This window comes from Schistocerca americana, chromosome 7, assembly GCF_021461395.2.
Source record: "Schistocerca americana isolate TAMUIC-IGC-003095 chromosome 7, iqSchAmer2.1, whole genome shotgun sequence".
Taxonomy (NCBI): Eukaryota; Metazoa; Arthropoda; class Insecta; order Orthoptera; family Acrididae; genus Schistocerca; species Schistocerca americana.
Window position 1 is genome coordinate 94,603,251 of NC_060125.1, and position 22,351 is coordinate 94,625,601.

The following is a 22,351-nucleotide window of genomic DNA, read 5'->3' on the forward strand; positions in this document are numbered from 1 at the left end:
TGCACCACCAAAAGTTGTTAAATGTTGTCTACTTTCTTATGAACATTCAGTGAATATGAAACAATGGAAAATGCAGGATGGAATAATGAAAATATTATGAAAATGATAGATTGCTACCCACCATATAACGGAGGTGCTGAGTCGCAGATAGGCACAGTGCACAGCAAAAAGATTGTCAAACAAGTAAGCTTAAAGCCAAAAGGGCCTCCATTTGAATTAGACAAAACACACACACACACACACACACATTTGGCTGCCGAGGCCAGACTGTGAGCACCAGCACGTGATGGGAGAGTCAATCTATGTGGTGGAGCTAAGGAGCTGTCTGGGTTGCGGAGAGATGGAGGAATGGGGCGGGGGGCATGGGCACCATAAAGTGCTGCTTGTGGAAGCATAAAGGAACGAGGTGGGGAGAGAAGGGATAGGGTGGCTAGGTGCAGTCAGGAGGTTAGGTTAGACCGAGGGTGGGGTGGTGGGTGGCTGGAGAGGTAAGGCCTGGGAAATCTGTTTTTGTACAAGGTTGGGAGGCCTTACTGAGACACTTGGTATTTTTCGAGAGGGTCTGCTCGTCACTACAGATTCGATGACTAGGGGTGCCGTGCAGGTGCCAATGGCATATTCTGGATTTGTTCATAGGTAATACCTTCAAAGGAGATGTAATTGTGGGTGAAGATATAGCTGGTCATGGCGATTAGGAATGAGGTTGTAGGCTTGGAATCCATTAGGCATTGGGAAAGTGTGTTCGATAGCGGCTAGGCCATAATCATGAGCGATGTAGATGTAAAGAGAGGTGGTATCAACAGTGATGAGCAGGGCACTATATGGCCTATGCCAACATATTTATGGGCCACTCTAGAGAAGTCCTTTCTAACCACCCAGAATCCCAAACCCCTCACCTGGTTCAGATTCATTGATGATATCTTTGTGATCTGGTTTGAGAGTGAGGATGCCCTATCCACATTCCTTTAGAAGTTCAGCACCTTTCCCCCATTTGCCTCACCTGGTCCTACTCAACTCAGCAAGCCACCTTCCTCGATGTTGACCTCCAACTCATAGATGGCTATGTCATTACCTCCATCCATATCAAACCTATGAACCAGCAGCAATACCTCCACTTCGACTGCTGCCATCCATTCTGTCCCAAGAAGTCCCTTCCATACACCCTAGCCACCCATAGTTGTCACACATGTAGTCATGAGCAGCCCCTCTCGAAATATACTAAGGGCCTTAGACCATAATTAGCCTCCCAACCTTGTACAAAAACAGATGTCCCTTGTCTTATCTCTCCAGTCACCCACCACCTCCCAAATTCCCACTCTTTGGCCACAGAGGAGCATTGCCCTCATGACTCAGCACCACCCAGGCCTGAATCACATTCTCCACCTGGGTTGCGACTACCTCTCGTCATGCCCTGAAGTGATTAATGTTCTGCCCACTATCCTTCCCATCCATCCCACTCTGTGATATTCCACCATCCACTGAACCTACACAGTATTATTGAGCATTTGCACACAGTCCAGCTCCCAACCTCGTGCCTCATGGCTCATATTCCTGTAATAGACATAGATGCAAGACCTGTCCCATACATCCTCCCATCATCACTTACTCTAGTCCAGTCACAAGCATCACCTATCCCATCAAAGGCAGGGCTACCTGTGAAACCAGTCATGTGATGTACAAGCTAAGCTGTAGTGACTGTGCTCATTTTACATGGGCATGAGAACCAACAACCTCTGTCCGCATCAGTGGTCACCAACAAACTGTGGCCAGGAAACAGTTGCACCACCAAGTTGCTGAGCACACTGCCCGACATTTCAGTGACTGCTTCGCAGCCTGTGCCATGTGGATCCTTCCTACCAACACCAACTTTTCTGCATTGTGCAGGTGGGAACTCTCTGTGTATTTCATAACCCTCCTGTCCTCAACTTTCATTAGTCATCGCCATTTACCTACCTTTCACCTTCCCTGTTCACATTCCAGCACTACACAACCCTCTTTTCCACCAGTGCGCCCTCCTGTCGTCAACCTTCATTAGTCATTGTCGTTTACCTACCTTTCACCTTCCCTGTTCACATTCCAGCACTACACAACCCTCTTTTCCACCAGCGCGTGCACAGTATTTTGATTACAATCCTTTTCGCTGCCCCCTGCCCCCCCCCCCCCCCCCACCCCCCTTCCTTCTCACCCCGCCCTTTGACTAAATGTCCCAACTGCACATTGGCTGCAGTGGGGGGAGAGTCAGTGTGGGGTGCACAGCCCACACTATTGTCAAGCAGTTTCGGCAACACACTTGCATTCATGTTCAGTCTGTGCTCCAGGGGGCACTGATAATGCCATTTATCAGCCAACGCCTTAACGGCACTCAACTGCTACGTATTGCGTGTCCATGGAAGTAAAATTTGAGACATACAACACTTCTGTTGTGGCAATAAAAAGGGAAAGAGTAAAATTGTGAACATTTATTTACATATGTAACGCTGAATTGTAATAAATCACTCAAAGTCACTGTCATGTTCGTCATCTGTACATGATGCATTATTGTTGATACTGTACTATTCAGTGGTATTAATAATAATTTTGTTTATTGCATATCTGATGACACCATCATGCCTTCAGTAATCTTCTTCCAATTGTTGGACCTTCCTGCAACACCCTTCCCAGTCATCAGTAGTTATTGAAATAAGGGATTCACTTGCAAACAGTCTGTGCTTGGGCATAGTCCCTGAAAAGTTGTGCTCCTAACAACCATTTTACTTTTTCCCACACCAAGCGGACAACTGTATGGCCTATCTCTTTTGCCATTTTGTTGAACACATAACTTTTTTTTGCAGTCATTCCCAAAGAGGAGATTCCTTACCCCATAACGACGACATCATCATCCTTCTGCAAAAATTTACTGATTGTCATATTACTGTCCATAAAAGTTTCAACCAGATGGAGTATTTCTGTGTATTTCCACGATGTATTTCATTCCTGCGATGAATTGCAACTCCCAGGCAATAATTTCTCTATGCCCTAGCAATAAAGACCCGTTATTTTGTTCTTTTTCCACATGACTCCTATGGACAACAAAATATTCAACAGAAAATACCCCAAGTCCAGCCAATCGTTTCCTTGAGTGTTGATCAAAGTTTCCGCAGAATGGGAGCAATCTTCTGAACCATGAAGTAGTCTTCAATTGTTTGTTTCAGGACACCTCTGTTGAAGTTATCCAGCTGGACTCTCCCAGTAGATCCTGACCTAAGAATTAAAAAAAAAAAAAGTCAGAACGTAGAATTCCATTTTACGTAGTATGTGTAGTTTTCCAAATAACAAGAAGAGGCGCCAGGGGAAGGATCGACTTTTTGAAATCACTTATATAGAAGTGAAAGCTATGGTCCTAGGTGTCACATGATGCACCATTAACTGAATAAAATTAATGTTGGCAGTCATTTACCATATATTGCAATGTATTTTTTTTCCAAATGTGGCAGGTCTCGTGTCCACTACCTTTAGCACACCAGTCAAGTACCTTAACCACCATGCCACATGGGAGTTTCTGAATAATCAACTATGTTATTTCCTCTTCAACCACCTACCGGATGACAAGAAATTCTTTTACACACACAAGCAAAACAACCACTTTAAATCAATTTAGACGAATGGGCAGTTAGTTTCAAAGCACTATCAAACAGAAAAATTTGAGCTGCAGTTTAGCTCTTTTTGCTGGGAGTTCCTGGTTATTACCCAGGAATACCTTTACAAAATCTGTGAATTCTTTTCACAGAGCTGAAGCTTGCCCCTGTACATATCGCTGTTTGTCTTCTTGGCTGAGAAAGAGAAAGGAACAACTCTTTAATTTTTCTCTCCTTCTCTGAATATGCAGTGACATTATTATTTCCTTTGCTTCTCTCGATAATATACTATCCCTTGCCTTCTTGGATGGGTTCAAGGAGTTTATGGTGTCTGTGACAGGCCAGGAAGTGCATCATCACTCATCAAGAGATGTATTATTTTGCAATGGAACACAATACAGCACAACAGTTACTTCACAATAGCTACATACGCAGGGTTCTGTATTAGATCTCTGAGTTTGGCACTGGCTGGTCGCAAAACATCAGCAGACCAAAGTCTACTGACTTCCACCAATTCAGAACTTGGGAAGCCTCCTCCTCCTTTTTGTGAACAAACTGAGCACTTGCAATTCATTTGAGAAGTTTGAAAAGAACACACTGCATAATAATGTGCACTTTTATTTTAGGTAAAGTAATGAGTTATGAAAGAACACTGAATAGAACAGCTACTTCTTTAAAATTGTTAAAAATTCTTTTATGCAAAAGACCTACTTTTGCAGTCTATTTTTGAGGTCAGCACACAGTATTCATCAACATTGTTATTGCCCTTGCTCCACTCCATAATATGCTACCCCTTGTCCTTCCTTGAGGAGTGGGAGTGAGTTTTTGGAGTTGCCATGATAGGCTGGGAATCGCTTCATCACTCATCAAGAGATGTATTACATTACTAGGGAACACAATACAGCACAACAGTCACTTCATAATGGCTCTTTTTCTCACCTTTGATAGAGTGGTGCTTCTGTCCAAGATCAAAGCAGGCAATGAATTTATAACAGTCCGACTGTACATACCGAACCTGATGCGCTGCTACCAGTGTCATCATTTCAACCACACTAGAACGTCTTGTCGACACCCAGCCAAATGTGTAACCTGTAGTAGGGATGCACATGAGGGTGATTGTCCGCCTCCTTTTCCCTGCTGTATCAACTGCAATGGCGAGACTGTCCCGTGTATCTTGATGAGCGGGCTGTCCAGGAGATCCGGGTAAAGGAAAAAGTGCCTTACCCAGTTGCTCGCAAGTTGTTGGCTATTCACAAACCCTGCGTCCTCCTGTCTGGCATTTACAGTTCTGTTCTTGTTACCCCTCACTCCATGAAGGACATGGCCACACAGACATGCAACCTCAAATTCAGCTCTGAGGTTGTTAAATTGCCCAGTGTCAAGGTAGCATCACCATCCCCCCCCCCTGTCCAACTGTGCAACAAGCCATGAAACTCTCGCCTCAAGGGGTGAAGCCCCCAGTTACACAATTGGTAGGCCGGAAAGGACAGGAGGAGTACTCCCATGAAGACTTCCTACCTCTCTCCAGCCAAACAACACCTGAGTCCTCCTCTGCTAACCGGGAAGGGACAAAGAAGTCCAACAAAGGTAAACAGTCTTCTCCTTCGCTGACTTGAAGGTTCTCTTTGACAGTGTTGCCAAGTGATACCTTAGCCAGGCCAGCCTCTGTGTCGCCGCTGTGCACAACCAACAATTTTTCTGTCTTCGACTCCACAGACCAACAGCACAAGCAAGCCAGTGCTTCTGTGGACCTCATGGAGCAGGATCCTCCTGCTTCTGTGCCTTGTAGCAGCGAGTCTTCGCAGGCTGTCACTAGCCCCCTTCATTTCTTCCTCATCATGACTCTCCTCCAGTGGAATGTTCGTGGCCTGTGGTACCACAAATAGGATTTACAGCTGCTTTTAGCATCGCAGCATCCCCACTCTGCCATCAGGAAACAAAATTGGGTTGTCATGACTGCTTTGAGCTTTCATATTTCTTCCCAGTTCATTTTGACCTTCCCCCTGAGGTCAGCATCCCATCTCATGGGGGCGTCATGCTGCTCATATGGGATGATTTTCATAGTCAACCCCTCTCCCTGACTACCCATCTTCAAGCTGTTGCAGTTCGCCTTTTCCTTCCTCACCTGACCTTCTTCCTCTGTACCATTTATGTCTCTCCGTCGTCCGATGTCACCAGGGCAGACTTCCTTCAGCTTATTGGGCAGCTACCTCCCCCATTTCTACTACTAGGTGACTCTTAACACGCATTATCCCCTTTGGAGTTCTCCCAAAACCTGCCAGAGAGGTGCCCTCTTCGCTGATCTTAATCAACTTAACCTCTTCTGCGTTAACACAGGAGCACCCACATTCCATTTCGACTCCTCGCACACCTATTCCCATTTGGACCTATTCTTCTGCATTGCGCGGCTTGCCCATCATCTCGAGTGATCCGTTCTTTCTGACACCTACTTGAGCAATCGTTTCCCATGTGCTATCCATTTGCTGACTCCTATGCCATCGGCATGTATACCCAAATAGCAGCTTACTAATGCTGACTGGCAGCTTTAGTCCTCCCTGGTGACCTTCGAAGATCAAGATTTCCCCAGTTGTGATGACCAGGTGGAATATCTCATGAACTTTATACTTACTGCTGTAGAACGTTTCATTCCTTACACTTCCTCTTTCCCATGCTGTTTCCCAGTTCCTTGGTGGACTGAGGCATGCTGCAACACAATTCGTGTGCGGAGATGTGCTCTCCGCGTTTTTAACCGTTATATTAGAAAGGCAAACTGGATTCATTATACGAGGGCATTTCGAAAAATAAAGATACAATGGCTCACAGTCCTTAAATAGAACATTTATTTAGAAAACTTCAGTTACATCTTATTAACTGGATTATTTGTTATTTTTCAACATAATCGCCCCCGTTATCCAAACATTTGTTAAGTCAGTGCACAAGCTTTTCTATTCCACAGTCATAGAAGGTTGCCGCCTGTTGTCGAAACCATATTTCAACTTCATCTTTGATCTCTTCATTGTCGTAAAATGATTTTCCGCCAGGATGTGACTTCAGATAATGGAAGACATGGAAGTTGGTGGGCGCAAGGTCCGGGCTGTATGGCAGATGGTCGAATACGTCCCATTTGAATTGTTTGAGTAGTGCTTTGGTTATGAGCGCTGTGTGAGGCCGAGCATTGTCATGAAGCAAGCGGACTCCGCTTGTCAGCATTCCCCCGCGTTTGTTTTGAATTGCCCTTCGAAGACGTTTCAAAGTCTGGCAATATGCAGCAGCATTAATTGTCGTTCCAGGAGGCATAAATTCCAACAGAAGAGTGCCTTGTATGTCCCAAAAAACAGAAGCCATGATTTTCTTTGCTGAAAACGACATTTTGCATTTCTTGGCTTTTGGTGAATTTGAATGGCGCCATTGCATCGATTGTTGTTTGGATTCAGGTGTATGATGATAAACCCACGTCTCGTCACCTGGCACAGTGTGATCAAGGAACTCATCACCTGTTTCAGCATAGCGTCTGAGGACGTCGAGTGCAAAGCCCATCCTTTTCTTTTTGTGTTCTTCCGCTAATAGTTTTGGAACCCTGAGCGCACACAATTTCCTGTACCCTAACTTGACAGTCACAACGTCATAAAGAGTTGTCATTGACACGTCCGGTATGATCTGATACATTTCTTTGAATGTGAGATGTCTATTCGAACGAATTGCTTCCTCCGTTCTCCGAAGAAGGGCATCAGAGATCACAGATGGCCGACCTGTTCTTTGTTCGTCATGAACATCGGTCCTACCTTCAGAGAAATGACGACACCATTTCGTTACATTTTGTCGATTCATAATGTTCCCATAAACACAAACAATTTCTTTGTGAATATCCGCTGGTCGCTGACCTTTTGCATGAAGAAAACGTATGACAAAGCGCACTGCGCATTTGGCGGGATTCTGAATCGGCGCAGCCATTTTAAACATGACCTATTCCAACCAGAAGCAATGTTCAACTGCCGAACGACCGCGAGGAGAATACTAACGGTTCAAGGTTAACACCAGTGTTGCCAACTTGCTCGCCAAACTCTTCTGTTCCTCTGGCGTACAGTGTATCTTTACTTTCCGAAATACTCTCGTAAATAGGTGTGTACAAAGTGTCATCGCTTTCTTCAGGATAACGAAAAAAGGTAGCTGGATTTTATTCACTGGTTATTTTAACAGTTCCACCCCTTCCTCTGTCATGTGAGCCAACTTCTGACAGCTCTCTGGAACCAAGATTCGTTCACCAATTTCCAGCCGCACAGTAGCAGATGATGTCATCGTGGACCATATTGCAATCTCCAACACCTTGGGCCACCATTTTGTGGAGATTTCGAGCTCTTCCCACTATCATCCTGCCTTCCTCCATCAGAAACGAGCGGAGGAGGCTCGGGCAATACCCTTCTCTTCTCAGAATTGTGAGTGCTACAAAGCCGCCTTTACTATGAGGAAGCTTGATCATGTTCTCAATTCACCCCGATCCTCCGCCCCAGGGCCAGTTACTGTCCACATTCAGATGTCCCAGCACCTTTCTGTTGCGGGAGAGCACTTTCTGATTAATATGTACAACCGCATCTGGGCAGAGGGCTCATTTCCCAGACATTGACATGAATTCACTGTCATACCCATACCTAAGCCCGGTAAGGACAAAAGCCTTCCTTCTAGCTACCACCCCATCTTTCTCACCAGCTGTGTTTTCAGGGCGATGGAACATATGATTCATGCTGGGCTGGTATGGTGGCTCGAGTCTCACTGTTTACTAACCACTGTACAGTGCGGATTTTGAGCATGGCGTTCTGCAGTTGACCATCTTGTTACTTTGTCCATCCATGTCATGAATGGTTGTGGAAATCTCAGACTGTGGCCATGTTTTTCGATTTGGAGAAGGCCTATGACACCTGCTGGAGAACTGGTATCCTCTGTACTCTTTACACGTGGGGTTTCTGTGGCCGCCTGCCCTGTTTCTTTCAGTAATTTTTAAAAGACTGAGTTTTCAAGGTGCATGTGGGTTCTGCCTTGTTGGACACCCTTATCCAGGAAACCAGTGTGCCTCAGGGTTCCGTCCTGAGTTTCATACTCTTTGCTATCACCATTAAACCCCATAAAGGCCTGTCTCCCGCTGGGCAACTTCAGCTCCCTTTTTGTTGACGATTTTGCCATCTATTGCAGTTCTCCACAGACCTGTCTCACTGAGCTGCATCTTCGGCGAGGTCTTGATCGTCTTTACTTCTGGAGCATCGGCAGTGGCTTTCCAATGACAAACCCGTCTGTATGAATTTCTTGTGGTGCAATTGGCTTCTCACCATCTTTACATCTTGAGCCTGTTTCTCTTCCGTTCATTGAAACTGCTATATTCCTGGGGCTCATGCTCAATAGGAAACTCTCTTGATCCTCCCATGTGTCTTATCTGGCAGCCCGCTGTGTGCGGTCCCTCAGTGTCCTACGTGTCCTTGATGATACTACCCGGGGTGCAGATCGAACCACCCTCCTCCGTTTCTACCAGTCCCTTCAAAACTAGACAGTGGATGCTTTGTTTATGCATCTGCACATCCATCCCTCTCACGCCGTTTCAACACTATCCACCATCGTGGCATCTGTTTGGCAATTGGCATGCTTTACACTAGCCCTAAGTCTGTAATGCTCAAGTTGCTGATCTACCACTGTCCTACCGCCATTATTTTCTCCTCAGCCGGTATGCGTGCCATTTGTCTGCCATGCATGGCCACCCATCCTATGCCTCCTTCTTTGATGATTCCATTGATCGCCAGTATCGTGCGTGTCCCTCTTCTCTGGTGCCTCCTGGAGTCTGGTTTTGGCACTTGTTCCAGCGGCTTAACTTCACACTACCTGCAACTTTCCTGGTGGGTGCGAACCCTTCACCACCTTGGCTTCGTGAAGTGGCCCATGTTAACTTTGGCCTTCATTCACTTCCTAAGGACACTACTCCAGCCTCGCTCTATCACCTTCAGTTTCACAACCTTTGCATGGAACTTCATGATAGTACATTTGTCAACACTGATGTATCTTGGACTGACTGTGGTGTCAGGTGTGACTTCGTCATTGGCGCCCACATCTTTCAGTATCGGCTTCCAGCACACTGCTCAATATTTACAGTTGAGTTCTTTGCCCTGTATCAGACCACAGAGTACATCCAGCGACACAGACTTTCCAATTGTGTCCTCTACTCAGTTTCTCTCAGCACCCTTCAAAGGCTGTACTCTGCTCATCCATTAGTGCAACGGGTTCAGGAAAATTGTCACTTGCTCACTCTTGGTGGAGTCACTGTGATGATTGTGTGGGTTCCTGGTCATGTCGGTCTGCCAGGAAATGAGGTTACTGACGCTGCTGCCAAGGCTGCAGACCTCGTACCTTAGCCCACTAGTTCCTATATTCCCTCCAGTGATCTCTGTGTGGCTGTGTGTCAGGAGATGCTGTCCCTTTGGCATCGTCATTGGTCCTCCATTCATGGGAATAAGCTCCGAATTATTAAACCTCTCCCAACAGCTTGGACGACCTCCTCTCGGCCCTCCCACTGGGAGGAGGTCATTTTAACTAGGTTGCGTATTGGGCACTGCCTTTTTAGCCATTGTCATTTGATCAGTGGTGCTCCCCCACCACTTTGTACACATTGCACCCAAGTTTTAACTGTTCGCCACTTCCTGATGAAATCCCCATTTTTTAACTGTTTATGTTCCCACTTGGCTTTGACGTTTGAGTTATTGGCTGGTTTAGCAAATGACATGTGGGCTGTTGACCGTGTTTTACTTTTTATCCATCTAAGCAATATGGCGAAGGCCATTTAATTTTTACTTGTGGACCTCCATTTCTGTACGGTGTCTTTTGTAGCTGTTTCTCCACATCCCTGTTTTTTAGCTGTCTTCTCTTATGTCAGTTGGGATTGACGTATAGTCATTTCTTAACTCCTCTCTGTCTTCGTGCTCTATAGCTTTGACTTAGGAGCGTATGACCCCCATTGTTTTTGCACCCTAAAACGAAACAAAAACAGCTGCCCCATCCTCATAAAGCGTGTTATCGATTCTGTGTGGTGCTTATTTTGAGCTACGGATTCACATTATATTACCTCGGCAATTCCTATCATCATTGTGAGATGATCCTTGGATGAATAAAGATAAATTAAGTGCCCAAAACAGGGAATAACCAACTAAAAAGTACACTATACAAGTACACTATTTAATTCATCATCATTTATCAGTTTGTATGTTCATTGGACTGGTAAAATATGTATGGATTGCTTGGCATTGAAATCTGTGCCGGATTATTACCTGCGCCCCCTGCCCCCCCACCCAAGAAAAGGAAAAGGAAAAGAAAAAGAAAGGAAAAACATGTTTTTTGCAGTGCTAATTGTGTTTCTTTCCTCGCAGAATTGGGTGCACAACAGTGCTGATGTACAAGAGACTCGCATTAGATTTTTTGCATGATGGAGAAAACATAACTCTTTTTACCAGCTTTTATAACACTTCTCATGGTATTACCTTCAACACAGTACTTAATGGTCATGCAGACAGATTTGACAACACCAAATGATTACAATACTGTTATAGTAATCATTTGGTGTTGTCAAATCTGTCTGCATGACCATTAATACTGTTATAGTCCCCCCCATGAACCATGGACCTTGCCGTTGGTGGGGAGGCTTGCATGCCTCAGCGATACAGATAGCCGTACCGTAGGTGCAACCACAACAAAGGGGTATCTGTTGAGAGGCCAGACAAATATGTGGTTCCTGAGGAGGGGCAGCAGCCTTTTCAGTAGTTGCAAGGGCAACAGCCTGGATGATTGACCGATCTGGCCGTGTAACAATAACCAAAATGGCCTTGCTGTGCTGGTACTGCGAATGGCTGAAAGCAAGGGGAAACTACAGCCGTAATTTTTCCCGAGGGCATGCAGCTTTACTGTATGATTACATGATGATGGCGTCCTCTTGGGTAAAATATTCCGGAGGTAAAATAGTCCCCCATTTGGATCTCCGGGCGGGGACTACTCAAGAGGATGTCGTTATCAGGAGAAAGAAAACTGGCGTTCTACGGATCGGAGCGTGGAATGTCAGATCCCTTAATCGGGCAGGTAGGTTAGAAAATTTAAAAAGGGAAATGGATAGGTTAAAGTTAGATATAGTGGGAATTAGTGAAGTTCGGTGGCAGGAGGAACAAGACTTCTGGTCAGGTGACTACAGCGTTATAAACAAAATCAAATAGGGGTAATGCAGGAGTAGGTTTAATAATGAATAAAAAAATAGGAGTGTGGGTAAGCTACTACAAACAGCATAGTGAACGCATTATTGTGGCCAAGATAGATACGAATCCCACACCTACTACAGTAGTACAAGTTTATATGCCAACTAGCTCTGCAGATGACGAAGAAATTCAAGAAATGTATGATGAAATAAAAGAAATTATTCAGATTGTGAAGGGAGACGAAAATTTAATAGCCATGGGTGACTGGAATTCGGCAGTAGGAAAAGGGAGAGAAGGAAACATAGTAGGTGAATATGGATTGGTGCTTAGAAATGAAAGAGGAAGCCGCCTGGTAGAATTTTGCACAGAGCACAACTTAATCATAACTAACACTTGGTTTAAGAATCATGAAAGAAGGTTGTATACATGGAAGAACCCTGGAGATACTAAAAGGTATCAGACAGATTATATAATGGTAAGACAGAGATTTAGGAACCAGGTTTTAAATTGTAAGACATTTCCAGGGGCAGATGTGGACTCTGACCACAATCTCTTGGTTATGACCTGTAGATTAAAACTGAAGAAACTGCAAAAAGGTGGGAATTTAAGGAGATGGGACCTGGATAAACTGACTAAACCAAAGGTTGTACAGAGATTCTGGGAGAGCGTGAGGGAGCAATTGACAGGAATGGGGGAAATAAATACAGTAGAAGAAGAATGGGTAGCTTTGAGGGATGAAGTAGTGAAGGCAGCAGAGGATCAAGTAGGTAAAAAGACGAGGGCTAGTAGAAATCCTTGGGTAACAGAAGAAATATTGAATTTAATTGATGAAAGGAGAAAATATAAAAATGCAGTAAATGAAGCAGGCAAAAAGGAATACAAACGTCTCAAAAATGAGATCGACAGGAAGTGCAAAATGGCTAAGCAGGGATGGCTAGAGGACAAATGTAAGGATGTAGAGGCCTATCTCACTAGGGGTAAGATAGATACCGCCTACAGGAAAATTAAAGAGACCTTTGGAGATAAGAGAATGACTTGTATGAATATCAAGAGCTCAGATGGAAACCCAGTTCTAAGCAAAGAAGGGAAAGCAGAAAGGTGGAAGGAGTATATAGAGGGTCTATACAAGGGTGATGTACTTGAGGACAATATTATGGAAATGGAAGAGGATGTAGATGAAGATGAAATGGGAGATATGATACTGCGTGAAGAGTTTGACAGAGCACTGAAAGACCTGAGTCGAAACAAGGCCCCAGGAGTAGACAATATTCCATTGCAACTACTGACGGCCGTGGGAGAGCCAGTCCTGACAAAACTCTACCATCTGGTGAGCAAGATGTATGAAACAGGCAAAATACCCTCAGACTTCAAGAAGAATATAATAATTCCAATCCCAAAGAAAGCAGGTGTTGACAGATGTGAAAATTACCGAACTATCAGTTTAATAAGTCACAGCTGCAAAATACTAACACGAATTCTTTACAGACGAATGGAAAAACTAGTAGAAGCCAACCTCGGGGAAGATCAGTTTGGATTCCGTAGAAACACTGGAACACGTGAGGCAATACTGACCTTACGACTTATCTTAGAAGAAAGATTAAGAAAAGGCAAACCTACGTTTCTAGCATTTGTAGACTTAGAGAAAGCTTTTGACAATGTTGACTGGAATACTCTCTTTCAAATTCTAAAGGTGGCAGGGGTAAAATACAGGGAGCGAAAGGCTATTTACAATTTGTACAGAAACCAGATGGCAGTTATAAGAGTCGAGGGACATGAAAGGGAAGCAGTGGTTGGGAAGGGAGTAAGACAGGGTTGTGGCCTCTCCCCGATGTTGTTCAATCTGTATATTGAGCAAGCAGTAAAGGAAACAAAAGAAAAATTCGGAGTAGGTATTAAAATTCATGGAGAAGAAATAAAAACTTTGAGGTTCGCCGATGACATTGTAATTCTGTCAGAGACAGCAAAGGACTAGGAAGAGCAGTTGAACGGAATGGACAGTGTCTTGAAAGGAGGATATAAGATGAACATCAACAAAAGCAAAACGAGGATAATGGAATGTAGTCAAATTAAATCGAGTGATGCTGAGGGGATTAGATTAGGAAATGAGACACTTAAAGTAGTAAAGGAGTTTTGCTATTTGGGGAGCAAAATAACTGATGATGGTCGAAGTAGAGAAGATATAAAACTAACAGCTGGAAATCAGACCTTTTGTATATAAGTTCAATAACTGGTTTGACATTTTCAATTCTTCTAAACCTTGCACACCAGAAAACTGTATTCATTCATTTCAGAATGAACTTAAATGAACTGCCCACAATAATTTCTGGATCGTTGGAAGAATGGACTGACCCTATTACATCCTGGTGTGTCACAAGTTATGTACAGATAGCATTGGTGTATTATGGGCAAGTGGGAGATAAGTGGTGAAAGATACCTTTGATTTGCAAGGTGTGTTGCTCTCTAGCTCTGAAGTAAATACTCCAGCATATGTAAAGAAGCAGCTGAAACTTCTTATAGTAATATAGGAATATTTTGTAAATTTGCTACAAAATGAAATCCAGTTATTAAGAACAGTTAAGAAAATGATATTTGATAAAATCAAGGACTTGTTAGTGCTAGAGAAAGTTACTGATAGATTCATTTGTGCTAGGACTTGTCAGAATGTGACTCCTCAACTAGGAAATAATTGTACAGCAAGATGACAGGAGCAAGAACAGATCAAGAAGTTGAGAAAATATTATATGTAAAAAGTTTTGTGCATGTAAGTTTTGTATTAGATTTGAAAATTATCAGTAATTTTATTGTTAAAGAAAGAAGTTCTTTCAATACAATAAGTTAGAAAAGTGTCCTGACAATATTAAGGTTTACAAATAATACAGAAATGTCCAGTGCCATTTTTTGCAAACAACTGTGGCTATTTTATGTCCCAAGAACATCTGTAGTAAACATCCTGTATTTGAATAATGTTTAAGTTTTGGAGCTTTATTATTACAACACTTTTACTTGAAATTATATCCTAATCTTTTTTGTAGGAAGGAGATGGGGGAAAAGGGGGGGAGAGAGAGAGAGAGAGAGAGAGAGAGAGAGAGAGAGAGAGAGAGAGAGGAAACAAGACACTAAAAGCTAATCTGGATCTCTTGCACTTAGCTGCAAATTTACTCTTCATTTGAATTGATCTTGTAAGATGAGGAACAAAGTTGCACACTTTACCCTATCCATACTAGGAGGTAACACTATAAAGAGTAGGTAGTAAGACTGGTGCTTTAGATTGGCAAAATCTGATAACCTTGTGGGCAGAGCAGGAACAGTTATGGTATTTGAAATTAACATTGAAATAAAAAAGCGTTTTTTTAAATGTAAACTTAGAATTCCAGTATCTCGTACAAAAAAACATGCAAGAGTCGCAATAGCAGTGTGGCCAGTATAGTAAATGGCAAGTATAGGAAAGTGATGAACAGATAACTTCTAAGTTTGGATATCAGTGATTGAGAGTTTGGCATAAAATGGGAAATGAGGAACATGAAAGGGGTTTGGCCCTCAGGCTGCCACCTCAGGATGTAGAAGTGGCGGAGAATCTGGTGCATTGCCTGAGACATATCAGTTGTTGCTTGTTTCACCCACGGGCTCAGCTGCCAAGGCATTTCCTAGTGTAGCCGATATGGTGGGTCCACCTTTACAGTAGGCTATGTGGCAGGTGGTAATCCGTTTGTGTTGCTCGAGGCAAAAGACCAGTGTGGAGGCTGGCGTTCTGGCCTCATCATGTGAGTGAACTGGTGTCTGTTCTTTCAGCAAGGTCCAAGCTGACACATATGGCTAGTGGTTCACTGGTTGTCTGGAGCTCCAACATTAGGCACATTATGGAGCTTCTTAGGAAGATAGTGTTCAGGGCTGGAAAGAAAGCCAATGTGCACTCAGTAGGTCTGCCCTGGTGCCTCATCCAAGGTGTGGAGGTGATTTGCATATTGCTATTGAGTTTGCAGGATGCAATGGTCTCCAAGGCTCACATTGGCAATGATCACACCTGTCGCATGGGTTCTGATACCATCCTCATTTCATACGGGTGGCTGGTGGAGGTGCTGGCCTTGTGTGTGGTTGAAAGCATAGATTACAGTTTGTAACTTTGTTCCCAGTGTTGATCAGGGTCCTTTGGTTTGGAGCTGAATGGAGTGTCTCAACCAAAGACTTTGTCAACTCTTTGGAAATCTTATCTGCAGATTTCTGGATCTGCATTATAGGGTGGAGAATTGCAGGACTCCCCTTGATAGGTCAGGGGTGCACTGCACAAAGGCAGCAGCTACTCAGGTAGTAGAGTACTTGCGGAGTGCATATAGGGGTTATTGAGGCTAGGCAGTAGTTTCAGGTACTATGATGAACACTTGCCAGTAGATGCTGCATTCAGAGTAAAAACACTTGACTGCCATAATTTTCTTAGTAAATTGTAATACTATTCATAACAAGGTTACTGAATTTGCTGCCCTCCAGTGAAGTTCTCATGCTCAAATTATTCTTGGGACCTAGAGCTGGCTGAAACCAAAAGTAGAAAGCAAGTAGAAAGCTCTGAGATTTTAGTGAGTCATGGAATGTATATGAGAAATGTAGAATAGATGCCGTAGGAGGGGGAGTGTTAGTTGTAGTTGCCAAAATCTGTTGAGGTTGAAATTGAGTGTGAAAATGATGTTATATGGTCGTGTATAACAGGTCTAGATGAAACCAAGTTAATTGTTAGGTTTACTTACTGGCCAGCCGATTCCGCTGTGGCAGTTTGAGTCAATCAAAGAAGATCTATGATGAATAGTGTGTAAATAACTAGATCATGCAGTACTAGTTGGAGGCAACTTTAACTTTCCAAGCATTGCAGGCAGTACAGTCAGTATTGCAAAGTAGTTTTGAAGACATTTGCCAAAAACTGTCTGGAGCAGCCAGTTTGGCAGCTCATATGTAATGGGAATATCTTATACCTTGTAGCTACAAATAGGCTGGACCTTATTGATGGTGTAGGTATAGAGATGGAGATTAGTAATTTTAATCTCAACATATCAACTGGGGTTACGGAAGTTAATAAGTCAGTTAAAGAGGTTAGAAAGAGCAGAAAAGCAATTGGTAGCATCTCATTTAGACAGTGAATTGACATCATTTATTTCCATTATGATGGGCATAGAGGAATTATTGGCAAAGTTTAAATAGATTGTAAATCATGCTTTTGAGAAGTAGGCACCTAGTAACTGGCTTAAGGACAGAAAAGACTCACCATTGTTTAATGACAAGAGAAAATGCTGAGGACACAAAGGCTGTTGCACTATCAGTTCAAAAAGAATGTGCAAATTAAAACAGACAAAGGTTAGTAGAGATATGAGCATCTTTGAAAAGATCTACGCATGAAGCATACAACTACCACCACTGTCATATGTTAGCAAAGAACCTGGCCGAGAACCCAAGAAAATTCTGGTCCTGTGTAAATAGCTAAGCAGGTCTAAGGCTTTCATCCACTCACTCATTGACCAGTCTGGTGTGGCAGTAGATGATGGCAAAAGGAAATCCTAAGTTTTAAATTCACTTATTATGAGTCATTCATGCAGGAGAATTTTACAAACATATCATTGTTTGACCATCACACGGAGTCCAGTTTGGGCAACTTAGTAATGAGCACCCATGGTGTAAAGAAACAACTGAAAGAGTTTGAAAACAAATAAATCACCAGATCCAGATGGAATCCCAGTTAGGTTTTACAGAGTGTCCATTATTTAGCTTCCATTTATCTCAAAATTCTCTCCCAGTGCAAAGTCCTAAGTGACTGGAAAAAAGCACATGTCTCCTGTATACAAGAAGGGAAAAGAACTGACCCACAAAAGTATCATTAACATTGGTTTGCTGCAGAATTTTGGGACATATTCTGAGTTCCAGTATAATACATTTCCTTGAGGCTGAAAAGCTTATGACCATAAATCAACTTTGTATTAGAAAGCACTGCTCGTGCGAAACTCAGCTTGCCCTTTCTCACATGATATACTACAAATTATGGATGAAGCGCAACAAACAGGTTCCACATTTGTAGATTTCTGAAAATCATTCAACACGGTGCCCCACTGTAGGCTCTTAACAAAGGTATGAGCATACGGAATAGGTTCCCAGATATGTAACTGGCTCAAAGACATCTGAAGTTGTAGGACCCAGTGCATTGTTCTCTATGGCGAGTGGTCATCAGGGACAATGATATCGTCAGGAGTGTCGTAGGGAAGTGTGATAGGACCGCTATTATTTTCTATATATGTAAATGGTCTGGGAAAGGGTGGGCAGCAGTCTGAGGTTTTACTGATGATGCTGTGGTGAATGGGAAGGTGTTGAAATTGATTGACTGTTGGAGGGTACAAGATGTCTTTGACAATTTTTCTAGTTGGTGTGCTGAATGGCAGTGATCTGTAAATGCAGAAAAATCTAAGTTAATGTAGATAACTATGAAAAACAAACCAATAATGTAGGGATACAGCATTAGTAGTGTCCTGCTTGACACAGTCTTGTTGTTTTAAATGTATGCGTGTAACACTGCAAAGTGATATGAAATGGAATGAGCACGTGAGGAGTGCAGTTGGGAAGGCAAATGGTCAACCTTATGTCAGTCTTGTTGTTTTAAATATCTGCGTGTAACACTGCAAAGTGATATGAAATGGAATGAGCACATGAGGAGTGCGGTTGGGAAGGCGAATGCTCAACCTTATGTCAACAAAGATAATCCATTTTTGGAAACATAATTTAATTGGGTCGAAAAAAATCTACTCACCAAGCAGTGGCAGGAGAAAACATATATAAAAGATACTATGTATGTAAGCTTTTGGAGCCAATGGCTACTTTTTCTGGCAGAAGGGTTTCAGGTGAAGGAAGAGGGGTGAATGAAAAGGGCTGTTGAGAATTAGGAAAAGGGGTAGTGTTTGGAAAAGTCACCCAGACTCCAGGTCACGGGAGACTTACCAGACAGGACGAGAAAACTTGCATACTTAATACTTTTTATATGTGTGTTCTCCTTCTGCCACTTAGTGAGTAGAATGGTCAGCTTTGGGTTATTAGGAGAAAAGTCTGAGGGTATTTCGCTTGTCTCATACATCTTGCTCACCAGATGGTAGAGTTTTGTCAGGACTGGCTCTCCCAAGGCTGTCAGTAGTCCTAATGGAATGTTGTCTACTCCCGGGGCCTTGTTTTGACTCAGGTCTTTCAGCGCTCTGTCAAACTCTTCATGCAGTATCATATCTCCCATTTCATCTTCATCTACATACTCTTCCATTTCCATAATATTGTCCTCAAGTACATCGCCCTTGTGTAGACCCTCTATATACTCCTTCCACCTTTTTGCTTTCTCTTCTTTGCTTAGAACTGGGTTTCCATCTGAGCTCTTGATATTCATACAAGTGGTTCTCTTTTCTCCAAAGGTCTCTTTAATTTTCCTGAAGGCAGTATCTGTCTTACACCTAGTGAGATAAGCCTCTGCATCCTTACATTTGTCCTCTAGCCATCCCTGCTTAGCCATTTTGTACTTCCTGTCAATCTAGTTTTTGAGACGTTTGTATTCCTTTTTGCCTGCTTCATTTACTGCATTTTTATATTTTCTCCTTTCATCAATTAAATTCAATATTTCTTCTGTTACCCAAGGATTTCTACTAGCCCTCGTCTTTTTACCTACTTGATCCTCTGCTGCCTTCTCTACTTCATCCCTCAAAGCTACCCATTCTTCTTCTACTGTATTTCTTTCCCTCATTCCTGTCAACTGTTCCCTTATGCTCTCCCTGAAACTCTGTACAACCTCTGGTTTAGTCAGTTTATCCAGATCCCTTCTCCTTAAATTCCCACCTTTTTGCAGTTTCGACAGTTCATAACCAATAGGTTGTGGTCAGAGTTTACATCTGCCCCTGGAAATGTCTTACAATTTAAAACCTGGTTCCTAAATCTATGTCTTACCATTATATAATCTATCTGAAACCTGTCAGTATCTCCAGGCTTTTTCCATGTATACAATCTTCTTTTATGATTCTTGAACCAAGTGCTAGCTGTTATTAAGTTATGCTCTGTGCAAAATTCGACCAGGCAGCTTCCTCTTTTATTTCTTACCCCCAATCCATATTCACCTACTACGTTTCCTTCTCTCCCTTTTCCTACTGCCGAATTCCAGTCACCCATGGCTATTAAATTTTTGTCTCCCTTCACTGTGTGAATAATTTTTTATTTCATCATACATTTCTTCAATTTCTTCGTCATCTGCAGAGCTAGTTGGCATACAAACTTGTACTATTGTAGTAGGCATGGGCTTCGTGTCTATCTTGGCCACAATAATGCGTTCACTATGCTGTTTGTAGTAGCTTACCCATACTCCTATTTTTTTATTCATTATTAAACCTACTCCTGCATTACCCCTATTTGATTTTGTATTTATAACCCTGTATTCGCCTGACCAAAAGCCGTGTTCGTCCTGCCACCGAACTTCACTAATTCCCACTATATCTAACTTTAATCTATTCATTTCTCTTTTTAAATTTTCTGACCTACCTGCCCGATTAAGGGATCTGACATTCCACGCTCCGATTCATAGAACGCTAGTTTTCTTTCTCCTGATAACGACATCCTCTTGAGTAGTCCCTGCCTGGAGATCCGAATGGGGGACTATTTTACCTCCAGAATAGTTTACCCAAGAGGATGCCATCATCATTTAACCATGCAGTAAAGCTGCATGCCCTCAGTAAAAATTACGGCCGTAGTTTCCTCTTGCTTTCAGCCGTTCGCAATACCAGCACAGCAAGGCAGTTTTGGTTATTGTTACAAGGCCAGATCAGTCAATCATCCAGACTGTTGCCCCTGCAACTACTGAAAAGGCTGCTGCCCCTCTTCAAGAGCCACACATTTGTCTGGCCTCTCAACAGATACCCCTTTGTTGTGGTTGCACCTATGGTACGGCTATCTGTATCGCTGAGGCATGCAAGCCTCCCCACCAATGGCAAGGTCCATGGTTCGAAGTGAATTATATTACTGGTCTTTGAAGGGTATCCTGTATCTTAATTAAATGTTTAATAAATATACGTTACAGGTTGCATAAGTCACTATCTGTTACAAGGAAAGCACTTAAAGGTAACATGGCAGTGACTGTAGAGATGATTTGATCTTAATCATATGTTAAGAAAACTGTATTGCTGTAGAAGGTAAACAGAATACAAATAATGCACGTAACAATGTGAACTAAGGCCAGTATATGGTACACTTTGTCATTTACCAGGTGGCACAGTGACGCAGGATTTCTAAGGTTTTGTGACAATATTATGTACAAGATAGTTTGCTGAGATGCTGAGTCACAGACAGGCACAACAAAAAGACTGTCAAACAAGCACACACTCAGCCAAAAAAGCCTTCATCGGAATCAGACAAAACACACACACACACACACACACACACACACACACACACACACACACACAAACAAACAAACAAACAAACGATCAGTCTCTGGCTGCCAAGGCCAGATTGCGAGCATCAGTGAATGATGGGAGAAGCAATCTAGGTGGTGAGAGTAAGGAGGAGATTGGTGCGGGAAGGGGGAAGGATAGCAGGGTAGGGGTTGGTGAATTGTGACTTGTGGAAGCATACAGGGACAAGGTGGAGAGAGGATGGGGCTAGGGCAGCTAGGTGCAGTCAGGAAGTTAGATAGATGGCAGGGTTGGTGGGCATAGTGAGGGGGGGGGGGGGGGGGGTAAAGGATAATGTCTAACGAAGGTTGAGGCCAGGAGTGTTATGGGAACATAGGATATATTACAGGAAGGATATATTACAGGCAGGGTTCCCACCTGCGCAGTTCAGAAAAGCTGGTGTAGGTAGGAAAAATCCAGATAGCACAGGCTGTGAAGCAGTCACTGAAATGTAGAACACAGCAATGTGCTGGGTTCTGCATGGGCATGGCAACCAACAAGTTCTGTGTCTGTATGAATGGCTACTGTCGAATTATGGCCAAGAAACAGCTGGACAACCCAATTGCTGAGCATGCTGCTCAGCATGATGTTCTTCATTTCAGTGACTGCTTCACAGCCTGTGCCATTTTTCCCTTCCTACCGACATTTTTCCTGCATTGTTTGATTTTTGAGTTTTCCCTAGACCACTTAATGAAAATTCCATAGATCAACAATACCATGTCATTCTTTTACCATCACCATTATTGACTTTTCATTCTCTGAATACAAGCAATCCACGTGCCAGTTCTCTGTCTCAATTTCTGAAGTAGGTTCATTTCTCAAAGTAGATTATTAATAAACAAATGCATTTTTGCTCCGTTTATACATTTGTTTAGTTATATCTTTTGCTTTTAGGATTCATGTTTTTATTGTATATTGGCAAGACAGATGCTAATGCTATGATACTGTGGTAATCTGTTTATGTATAATGTACAAAATAACCCTTTAATTTTGTAAGTAAATTGTCAATCATTATTTTTGAGCTTCTCAAGCAGAGTTGAGAACGCCTTGGAATAATGGAATCACAGAAGTTCTTGGATGATGCACAACC

At 42.9% G+C, this 22,351-nt stretch overlaps 1 protein-coding gene across 3 annotated transcripts in view; it reads left to right on the plus strand.

Moving 5' to 3' along the window:
- LOC124622447 (UHRF1-binding protein 1-like) overlaps nucleotides 1-22,351 on the plus strand; it is a 442,870-nt gene that overhangs the window by 102,012 nt on the left and 318,507 nt on the right. The gene's annotated exons all lie outside the window — the stretch shown is intronic.